At 55.2% G+C, this 9,622-nt stretch overlaps 1 non-coding gene across 1 annotated transcript; it reads right to left on the bottom strand.

The window, feature by feature from the left end:
• Positions 1-413: 413 nt before the first annotated feature.
• LOC117801229 lies at positions 414-518 on the bottom strand. Its single transcript, XR_004623758.1, has one exon. It is a non-coding gene; the product is annotated as a U6 spliceosomal RNA (small nuclear RNA).
• Between the last annotated feature and the right edge of the window lie 9,104 nt (positions 519-9,622).

Here is a 9,622-nt window from a genome sequence, read left to right as displayed (position 1 = left end):
AAATCACCAGCAGACTGACACCACAAGGGATGTTAAATGTCGTTTGGGAGGAAGAGAAATGAGACTGGATGGATCTCACAAGGGAATGAAGAGTGCTGGAAAGAGAAATTACACAAGCTAACATAAAATAGTTTCTGTTACTATTTACATCTTTGTAAAAAATAATAGAACGTTTGAAGACCGATGAAACAATGTAGTGTTGGATTTATAACATACGGAGAAGTGGAATGTAGGCCCACCATAGTATAAAACCCTAGAAAGGAAAAACAGAAGTACACTATTACAGAATTCTTTTTGGGGGGGAGGGTGTAAATTGTCATTTTTTAAATGGAAAACAAAGCTACAACTTGGGATGGATTCGAGGCAAATCGTGTCATAAGCATATTTTCTTTAAGTGGCTAAACAAAATTTTAAAAAATATGGAACACTTGACAAATTCGCATGTCATCCTTGCATAGGGGCCATGCTAGTCTTGCCTGTATCCTTTCAATTTTAGTGTATGTCCTGCCACAGCGAGCGTTACTCTTACAGAATTCCTGCGTTAAACGTGCAGTGATGTAATTCCACCCGAAGATACATGGTGGTAAGTGAGGATGTATAGTACAAACCCTAAAGTGACCACGAAAATACCAAGACAAAAATAGGTCTGAAGCCAACAAAAAAGATTAAATGGAATCAGAAAAGTAATCAATAATTCATAAAGGCAGAAAAAGAAAAAACGTGAACGAGGAAGAGATGTGAAAAACAGAAAACAAACAGCAAGCTCGTGTGTCAAAGGCTCACCAAATTAATAATCACGTTCAAGGGGCGCCTGGGTGGCACAGCGGTTAAGCATCTGCCTTCGGCTCAGGGAGTGATCCCGGTGTTGTGGGATCGAGCCCCACATCAGGCTCCTTTGCTGGGAGCCTGCTTCTTCCTCTCCCACTCCCCCTGCCTGTGTTCCCTCTCTCGCTGGCTGTCTCTATCTCTGCAAATAAATAAATAAAATCTTAAAAAAAAAAAATCACGTTCAAGCTTTCCAACCAGGGCCTGGCAGAAGGGCTCTTGCAAAGAGGAGGGGCGAGAAGAAGAAGGGCCGTTCTGCCATCAGCAAGGTACTGACCAGGGAATACACCCTCAACATTCACGAGAGGGCCCATGGCAGGGACTTACATGAGCTGCTGGGCTGAGCCTGAGGCCATTCACCGGCTGTGTGACTTTAATCAGTTGAAATTTCCATTTCCTCATCTGCAAAGCAAGGCTGATAATACTTCTCTATGTGTTTGCTGTGAAAGATCAATATTCTACAAATACACCGGGCAGGCAGCCTGGTGTATAATGAGCACCAAAGAAATCGAATTTGGCTCTCCCTTCCCTTCCACCATCACTTAATTCACCAGGGAATGAGTAACCACCATGAATCTGCTTAGAGTCATCCCTTGCTTGGATCATCAGCTCCTGAGAGACAGGAACAGGCCACGCTTCTCCTGGGGCCTTGAATCTCTGCATGGAGGAGAGCTGCCTGCTGATTGGCAGTGTTAGGGGTGAGCACCGGGGGCTCTGAGTGAACCATGGGGGGAAAGAACTCAGCCTGGGATCACAAAAGGCTTCCTAGAGGACTGGATGTCTGAGCGGAGTCTTTGTTTTTTTTAAGATTTATTTATTTGAGAGAGGGAGAGAGAGAGAGAGCACAAGAGTGGGGGGAAGGGGCAGAGAGAGAGGGAGAGAGAGAATCTCAAGCAGACGCTGCACTGAGCACAGAGGCTGACTTGGGGCTGGATCTCACAACCCTGAGATCAAGACCTGAGCCAAAGCCAAGAGTCTGATGCTTAATGGACTGAGCCACCCAGGCACTCTTATCTGAGCAGGGTCTTAAAGGAAGTCAGGAGAAACCCAGAGAAGAGGGGAAAAGTGTACCAGGCTGAGGGAATAGCATGTGCAAAGGCTCAGAGGTGAGAACACAGTGTGCTGGGGGAAGATGGTTGGGAACTGTTCTGTGACAGGGGTGAGGTAAGAGCTAGAATGACCCTTTGCACCCAGCACAGGGCCTGGTACATGGTGCGACACATTTAATATTTGCTAATGAATGGCAGAATGAGCAAACGATTAAACGAGAGGTTGTTAGTTGGTTTGTCTGAAGTCTGGAAAACCTATAGGGATTTCTGGGAATACTGGGTCCAGGTCATGAAAGGCTTTGAATGCTGGGATGAGCTTCTTTTTTATTCCGCAAGTGGTCGTATCTCAATGGGTTCGATCTGCCACAAGGCATGATAGGAAATGACAGGTGAGTCCCTCGGAGCCGCTGAGCTCATCCCTCGGGAGCATCTCTTGAAATGGGGGAAGTCCCTGTGGGCATTATTGGCCAATGGCCCATATTGGTCATTGATCCTTGAGGCCCTAGGTGTTCCCTGGGACCAGAATCCTGGGGAACAACAGTGGGGGTGAATGCTGTTGGGTCTGTGTTGCTGCTCCTTAGCCTGGACTTGGATGTGTCTCTTTTCTCCCTGGAGCCAGACCCTACTTTTCTCCCGCAAACCGCCCCAAGGCAGATGGGCGGTGTCCTGGCCGGCCTCCCTTCTCCGGCAAGGATGACTGCTCCACTGACTTCCATCCTTTTCAGGGTGGTCTCATCCATCTGACAGGATCCAGCTGGCCTTCCTTCCAAACATCCAGGGTGCAGCCTTCATAGGCTCAGGAAGTTTCTGCCCTCGTGCCATCCTCTCCCTATCTTGTTCTTCTCCGAAGGGACAATGCGGTCCAGTGGGGCCACCTGGCTGTGGCTGCACGCAGCTCTAGTGCCTTCAGTCTGTTTGGCGGGGAGTTGGCTGGGACACACCATCCCTGCAGCTGGGCCTTACTCCCAAGGACCTCGGGAGGTGGGAGGCAGCCTCACGATGGCCCTCACTGATCCCCACCTCCTGGTCTCTGTGTTCTCGTGTACTCGCCTCCCCTTTCTTATACAACAGAACACGGCATCATCCAGGATGTGCCTCTCCTATGACTGGGGGCAAAGCATGGTGACTTCTGTCGGCTAGCAGGCTCCCAGCTTTGATGGGACAAGCTCTCAGGTGGGAGAGGTGCATAAACATGGAATTGAGGGAGGCCTCCAGCCAACAGCGGGTAGGGAAATGAAGCTCTCAGTCCAGCAGACCTCAGGGAGCAGGGGCGTTTCTCCGGGGAGTCCTCAGATGAGACCTGACCCCAGCCAGCACCTTGACTCCAGCTGGTGAGAGACCAACTGGGTCACACCTGGGCTCCTGACTCACAGAAACCTAGACAAAGCACGTGTGTTGCCTTAGTTGCTGAGTTTTGGGGTACAGGGAGCATGGGCAGGGGCCCGACCCTGGCTGCCTCCTGCTTGGGGGAGGGCAGAGTTCACTGGGAAAATATGCCCGCCCAGGTGCACTCCAGAGCCAGGCCACTGTCACCCTCAAGCACCTTCCTCGTGACCGGAGCAAAGCCAGGTGGCCAGGGGGAGATGAATTAAGCATGGGAGGCCCTGCACACCACCCCTCCCCCCCCCCGGAAGGCCCATCTCCCACGGAAAACCACTAAGGTCAGCCAGTGAGGCTGCGGAAGATGGGCCAATGAAGGCTGTGCAGGGGGGTGGTGCGGCAGCGGGAGCTGGGTCACAGTCCAAATCCTGGCTCTGCCGCCGACTGGCTTAGTTTCCTAACCTCTCTGAGTCTCCATTTCCCCTTTTGTAAAATAAGATTGAAATGGTGTCTGTCTCATAGGGTTGCCGTGGGGATGGATGGGTTAGTGCACACAAAATACTGAGAACAGTGCCTGATACGGGCTCTCAGCATGCCCTCATCCTTGCGGTCCCTTAGGTTAATCTTCTGGTATGGGAGTTTCCCTGTCCTGCACATGTTCCTTCTGGGATCAGACCCTCCACCCACTCTGTCCTTGACTGACCATGTGGATGCTTTGCTCCTGCTGTTCCCTCTGCCTGGATGCCGCATACCCTAAACTCTTGGTCCCCCCAAATGCTCCCCGTCCTCCAGGGCCCCAGCTCCCGTGGGCCTTGAAGGCAGCACACGGAGGAAGGAAATGGACTTCAGAGCCCGAGAGGTGTGGTTTCATGCCTGCTCCACCTCTCACTTGCCAGGTGGCCTTAGACTTGTCATTTACCTGCCCCAGCCTGTGATTTACCTGCCCTGTTCACCTGCCAGGTGCAGATGGTAACGCCAAGCCTGCAGGGTTCTTAAATGCACGGACTGTGGTGGTTCCTGAGAAGGGCCTGGTGCACAGTAGGTGCCTAATAATTGCTGGTTGACACAGTCGGTGCCGGGCTGACATAACCCAGCTCTGGCCCCAGCATTTCAGCTCGGGAAGGGCAGGTAGATCCCCGGGGAAATCTTTTCTGCCAGCCTCGCTCTAGGAAAGAGAAAAGAAAATTTTCTAATTCCAAAGAGTAAATGTCAGAGGCTTGGGAAGGATTCGGAGGTTCTGAAAATAAACCTGGCATACATGGGGGGAGGAAGGAGGGAACGAGGGGGAGGAGGGAGGGAACGAGGGGGAAGAAGGGGAGAGACAGGCGGGGTGTGGAGGTGAGGTGCCAAGGCTGGAAGAGACAGAGAGACAGACAGAGACACCAAGAGAGAGACTACAGGATCTCTGTCCTTGGGATGAAAGATTCAGGTGGGCCCTGAGTGTCTGTGGGAAAGACCGCCTCCTGTGCTGGGGGGACATGAGGTCTGTAAGCAGAGTGCGGACAGGGAGACTCCTTCAAAGCTCCAGGGAACCTTCATGCTGTGAGCACGTGGGGCTGGAGGACACTGTCCCTGAGGTTGCAAACCCTGCAACATTTCGGTCCTCATGGTCCCTGGGGCCCACATGGCAGGCACTGGCAGCCCTTCCTGAGCAGACTTGCTCCCCAGAGCCCCCCCAGCCTGGCCCTACATGACCTGGCTCCATGGCCTCTCACCACCCCTATTCCCTACTCTGGATTCCCCAGTGACAGTGGGACTTTCCAGGTCCCTGTGTGACCTGGGAGCAGAGAACCCTCCTCGCTCCCAGCAGGCCCCAACTCCCCCGAGCTGAGACCAACCCCTGCCCTGTCCCTGGGATCTGGGTCCTGGGAGGGGTGGGGACCCAGCTGGGCTTCCGTCCTCAGAGGCCTGGGGAGACAGCTGGGCGTCGGGAGCCAGCAGAGGACAGCCGGGCTGTGAGTCAGCCAGAGGCTCCAGTCACACCCAGGCCAGACCACCGGCTCCAGCTGGCTGGGAGTCACACAGAACTGGGAGGACTGACGGCTGGCATCATCCATCTACATTTCAGTTACATCTGATGGTGCTCGAAGGGTGCTCCCAGCCGGAGCTCCGACACAGTGGCCTTGGAAGGGCCGGGGAAGCAGACGGGAAACCCCTGTTTGTTGACCCTCAGATGCATGCTGGACCCACCGCAGGGGCATTTAGCACTGCATTAGGACAGTTCCCTTCTGCAAGCCATTGCCCATCTCTGGGCCTCAGTTTCCCCCTCTGTGAAATGGGTGTGGGCCAATTCTCCCAGGTCCTTCCCATTCTGCAGTTCCTCTGAGCCTCAGTTTCTCCTTCTGTGAAAGGGGGTGGTAATGACACCCACCTCTCAGGGCTGTGAGGACTCAGGGAGGAGAGGGTGCGGGGTGCTGGGTGGCTGTGAGGTGCGGGGTTCAGCGCCTGTGTGCAGGAGGCTCTGCTGTGCGGATGGGGCCGGGCAGGCGTCACCAGCTGGTGGGTCTCACTCCACCTCCCTCCACCCCTGGATATTTGCTGCTGAGCTGTGGGGGTCTAAGCTTTCCCACAACAGGTCACCCTTTTGTACCCACAACCCACAGGGGGCTGAGGGGTTTGTTTGAAATGCAGGTGCTTCCTATCCTCCAGCTGCTCAGAGCCCCTCAGAGGCCCCACAGCAATGACCTGACCTCGAGCCTGTTCAGGGACCTGGGAGCCCTGCTCCTGCCCCGCCCCTGCAGCCCCCCCCCCACCCACCCAGGTGGGAAACTGAGGCTCAGAGAGGCGATGAGACTCACCCAGGCCGCCTGTGTGGTGATGGCAGAGCCGGATACAAACCCAGGCCCATTGGGCTCAGTCCCTGCCCCCAGCCCCCACCACCAGGCCATCCAGGAATGCGGCCTCCGGGGTGGTGCGCTCCACCATGAGCCCTGTCCCCGCAGACAAAGGCTGTGTCTACCCCACATGTGGGTTTGGTGATCAGAGGATGGGCATAATATCACCCAGCCTGGGGGGTTTATCGGCCAGAAGGGATGCACTGTCTCATCCTTGCAAATGCCTCCCGATTGATCTGTTTCCAGGCCCTGGGCCCTCTCTGCAACCCTGGGTCACTCTGATTTGTTTTCCTCCCAACCGCTATGCATCTATTGATTGGAAGGAATGTGGGAGAGGCATCGAGAGGCTCTGATCTGTCCTGGTGATGTTCCAGAGAACTCATGAGCCTTTGAAGAGATTAGTGCTTCATAATCACTGTGATTTGGGTCCACGGTCCACAGGACACTCCCCAGGCTTCTCATTAAAGAGCTAATTGTGTTATCTGACTGCGCAGCTGATGTCTCTGCCGTGCCCTTTGCTGGGTCTTTGGAGTCCAGTAGACTGGGGCATACAGGCGGCTCTGGTTTTCTCGACATAGGCAGCTAAACACAGCCCAGCTCAGCTCACCCGGCAGAGGCGTCTGGGAATGCACTAGAACTGTGGGCCCTGGGCTTGTTCTTTCCCTGCCTCGATTTCTCCTATCGCCCTTCATGCAGCCGCATCTCCAGGCCCCGTTTAGTTCCATCAACTGATAAATATGGATGATCCTGGACTCTGGGCTGTACCCCCTTCTCTTCTCCTTTATGTATCAGTGGGGGGTGGGGTGTCCTAAGGCCCTGAGCTGGGACGAATGCAGGAACACAAATAGGAGGTCCACCCTCAAGGCTTCACAGTCTGATGGGGGAGGCAGGTGCCCAAGGGGACAAACATAAAGCGGACTGATAGGTGCCATGGTGGGGGTGAGAGTGGGCCTGTCTTTTAGGCACTGGAGTGAGGTGGTTACAGGTCCGAGGCACATGGGCTTGTGTCCCTGCCCTGCCATCCGCTGGCCGTGGACTCTGGATCGGCGACTCACCTCCCTGAGTGTTGATTACTCCTCTCCACAATGGGAATCATGTTGGAAATTTCTGTGGCTGCGTGAACACCAAGAGGAAACATTTCTGTCTGTGCACGTGTGTGTGCACATGTGTGTGCGTGTATGTGTGTGTGCGTGTAGAGCAGTACATACGGATAATACCGGGGCTGACATGGGCTCACCCCGTGCCGCCTCCCCTGTGGAGTCCGATGTCTGGGGCTGAGTGACTGCACGCCAGCACGCTGCCCGTGATGCCGCTACCCTGCATTTTCTGAGCAGCGTCAGGGACCGAGGTGGCAGCCCTCCTTGTCCCCTCCTCCCCTAATGAGATCACCTGACACTCTAGGTGCTGGCAGCCAACCAGCTGCTCTCCTGCTCCTCACGTGGCTCTTTGAGGTCTAAAAATAGGTGCCCCCACCTCCCTGTATCTCCCCAGGCCAGGGGAAAGCGAGGGCAGAACATTTACCCCAAAAAATGCCCTCCGGGAGATGCCCGTTTGGATGACTTCAGCCTGTGGTAGTCCCTTGCATCTATTTCGGGGATGTCACAGGACCTAAGCTCCCGACTCACTCGTGCCTTCACATAGCTGACGTTTACGCAGTGCCTACTGTGCCCCAGACCCTCAGGTAGCCTTGCTCCTCATCTCCCCCCACCCCTGCATTTTCTTCTGATATTTGTCCTGTGCAAAGGTGTTTCCACAGAACAACTACAACCACAGGCACAACCACAAATAGCATTTGGGGACCTCACCTTGCCGTGCAATGCTGAGCGACTCTCCAGGGCTCCACGCGGATGGGGGTGGCGGGCACGGCAGGACGCGGCGGTATGAAGGGGAGGCAGCTGTGGGGCCCAGCAGGTGCTCGACAAACTTCAGCGCCCTGCGGAAGCATTGACCTTGCAGAGGGCTGTGTGTGTGTGTGTGTGTGTGTGTGTGTGCACGCACGTGTGCCTGTCATGGTGAGTCGTGGGTGCTACAGAATAGATCACCGGAAAGCTGACCGGTCCTGTCAGGGAATGTGCGAGATGTTTTCCAGGGACGATGCGGGTGCTTTGAGGGGAAACGGGATTTTTAGGCATAAGCACATGGGGTCAGAGCCAAGGACATACGATGGCTGGACCGATGGCTGGACCAATGGCTGGACTGATGGCTGGACGGATGGTTGCACAGCTAGTAAGAGGGGCACATGAGAGGACATGTGGGGTGGGGGGAAGAAACTGGAAAGGGAGTGGATGCCGGGCGGACAAGTGGGGGTAGATGGACGAGGGGTGAGTGTGTGTGGACTGAGGTGAGTCCAGGAGGGACAGTCGTCCCCAAAGAAGACAAACTAGAGGGATAAGGAGTTGTGCCTATTCTAGCGGGGAGGGAAAGCGTCATGAGAACAAGGACGCTTGCCTTTTGACCCTCTCTTTGCCCCTGTGGTCATTCCCTGTGACACTTTTGACAACTGCTCTGACTCCAGCTTGTGGGACAAGCTGGGGCTCCGAAGAGGAGCTGGCCGTCTGGCGGGAAGGCTGTGCGAGCTGAGGGCCGAGAGCTGCGTGCACTGAGCACCCTGGGAAGTACAGGGACATGGCCCAAAGTGTGCCTGGAACCTTTCCGAGCACCTGCCGCCACACCTGCCCTACTGACGATGGGACACTGTTTACTCCTTAGCTGCCGCCCCTCCTTTGATCATAACTGACGGGCCCAGGGGTGAGGCCCCTGTCACTGCACGGCCGCGTTTTATTTTAGTCCCACCAAAAAGCCATATGTGACTGGGTGGATTTCCAGCTGCATGCCAAATGACAGGTGAGGACAGTCTGGTGAGAGACTAGAGACAAGGCCTTGTATAAGCCCACGGTGAAAGGAGGGGAAGGAGAGAGATGCTGTCTTGATTCCTTGGGCTCCCCCCCACCCCCGCCAGGTCCCGGGAGGTCCGATGCTGCCCTGGTCCCATGACGGGTGGCAGACATTTTCAGACAGCCCTTCCTTGGAGCTGGCTCTTGACACCAAAGGACCTTGACAAGGATGGTAGCAGTGAGAAGGGAGAGACTCATTCTGCCAGAGAAGGGGATTTAAACTGTCAGAGAAGGAGCCACAAGAGCTATGACATTTGAGGGTGGGTTTGGAGGGGTGATTAAGAGTTCTCCAGCTGCAGGAAGAACACCACATTTCAGCCTGAAATGCAGGGAAAGGGAGCACATCCCTGTGGTGTGAATCTAGTTTGCATTAGGAGTTTGGGCAACGGGGAAGGGGACGACCAAAGCCACCTCTCCCGAGCACCTACTAAGTGCCCAGGACTACGCAGGGGCTTCTCATGCAGCTCATTTTGCCCCCACAGTCAGGAGCACGCTCCCCATTGTACAGAGAAGGAAACGGAGGGTCAGAGAGCCCCGGGAAGGCTTGTGCGGTGAGGAAGGGGTAGAGGCAGGATGTGAACCCGCTTCTGCAGACTCAAGCCTGCACCCTGTCCGTGGAACCTCGGCACCACCTTGTCCAAGGCGGGGAAGACGGGCTGGGCCAGCACTGAGAGGCGCCGTGCCCTCTCTCCGGATGCCC

Source organism: Ailuropoda melanoleuca, chromosome 2, assembly GCF_002007445.2.
Source record: "Ailuropoda melanoleuca isolate Jingjing chromosome 2, ASM200744v2, whole genome shotgun sequence".
Lineage (NCBI taxonomy): Eukaryota > Metazoa > Chordata > Mammalia > Carnivora > Ursidae > Ailuropoda > Ailuropoda melanoleuca.
Note: the sequence above shows the minus strand (reverse complement) of the source record. Positions and strands in the feature narration are given on the sequence as shown.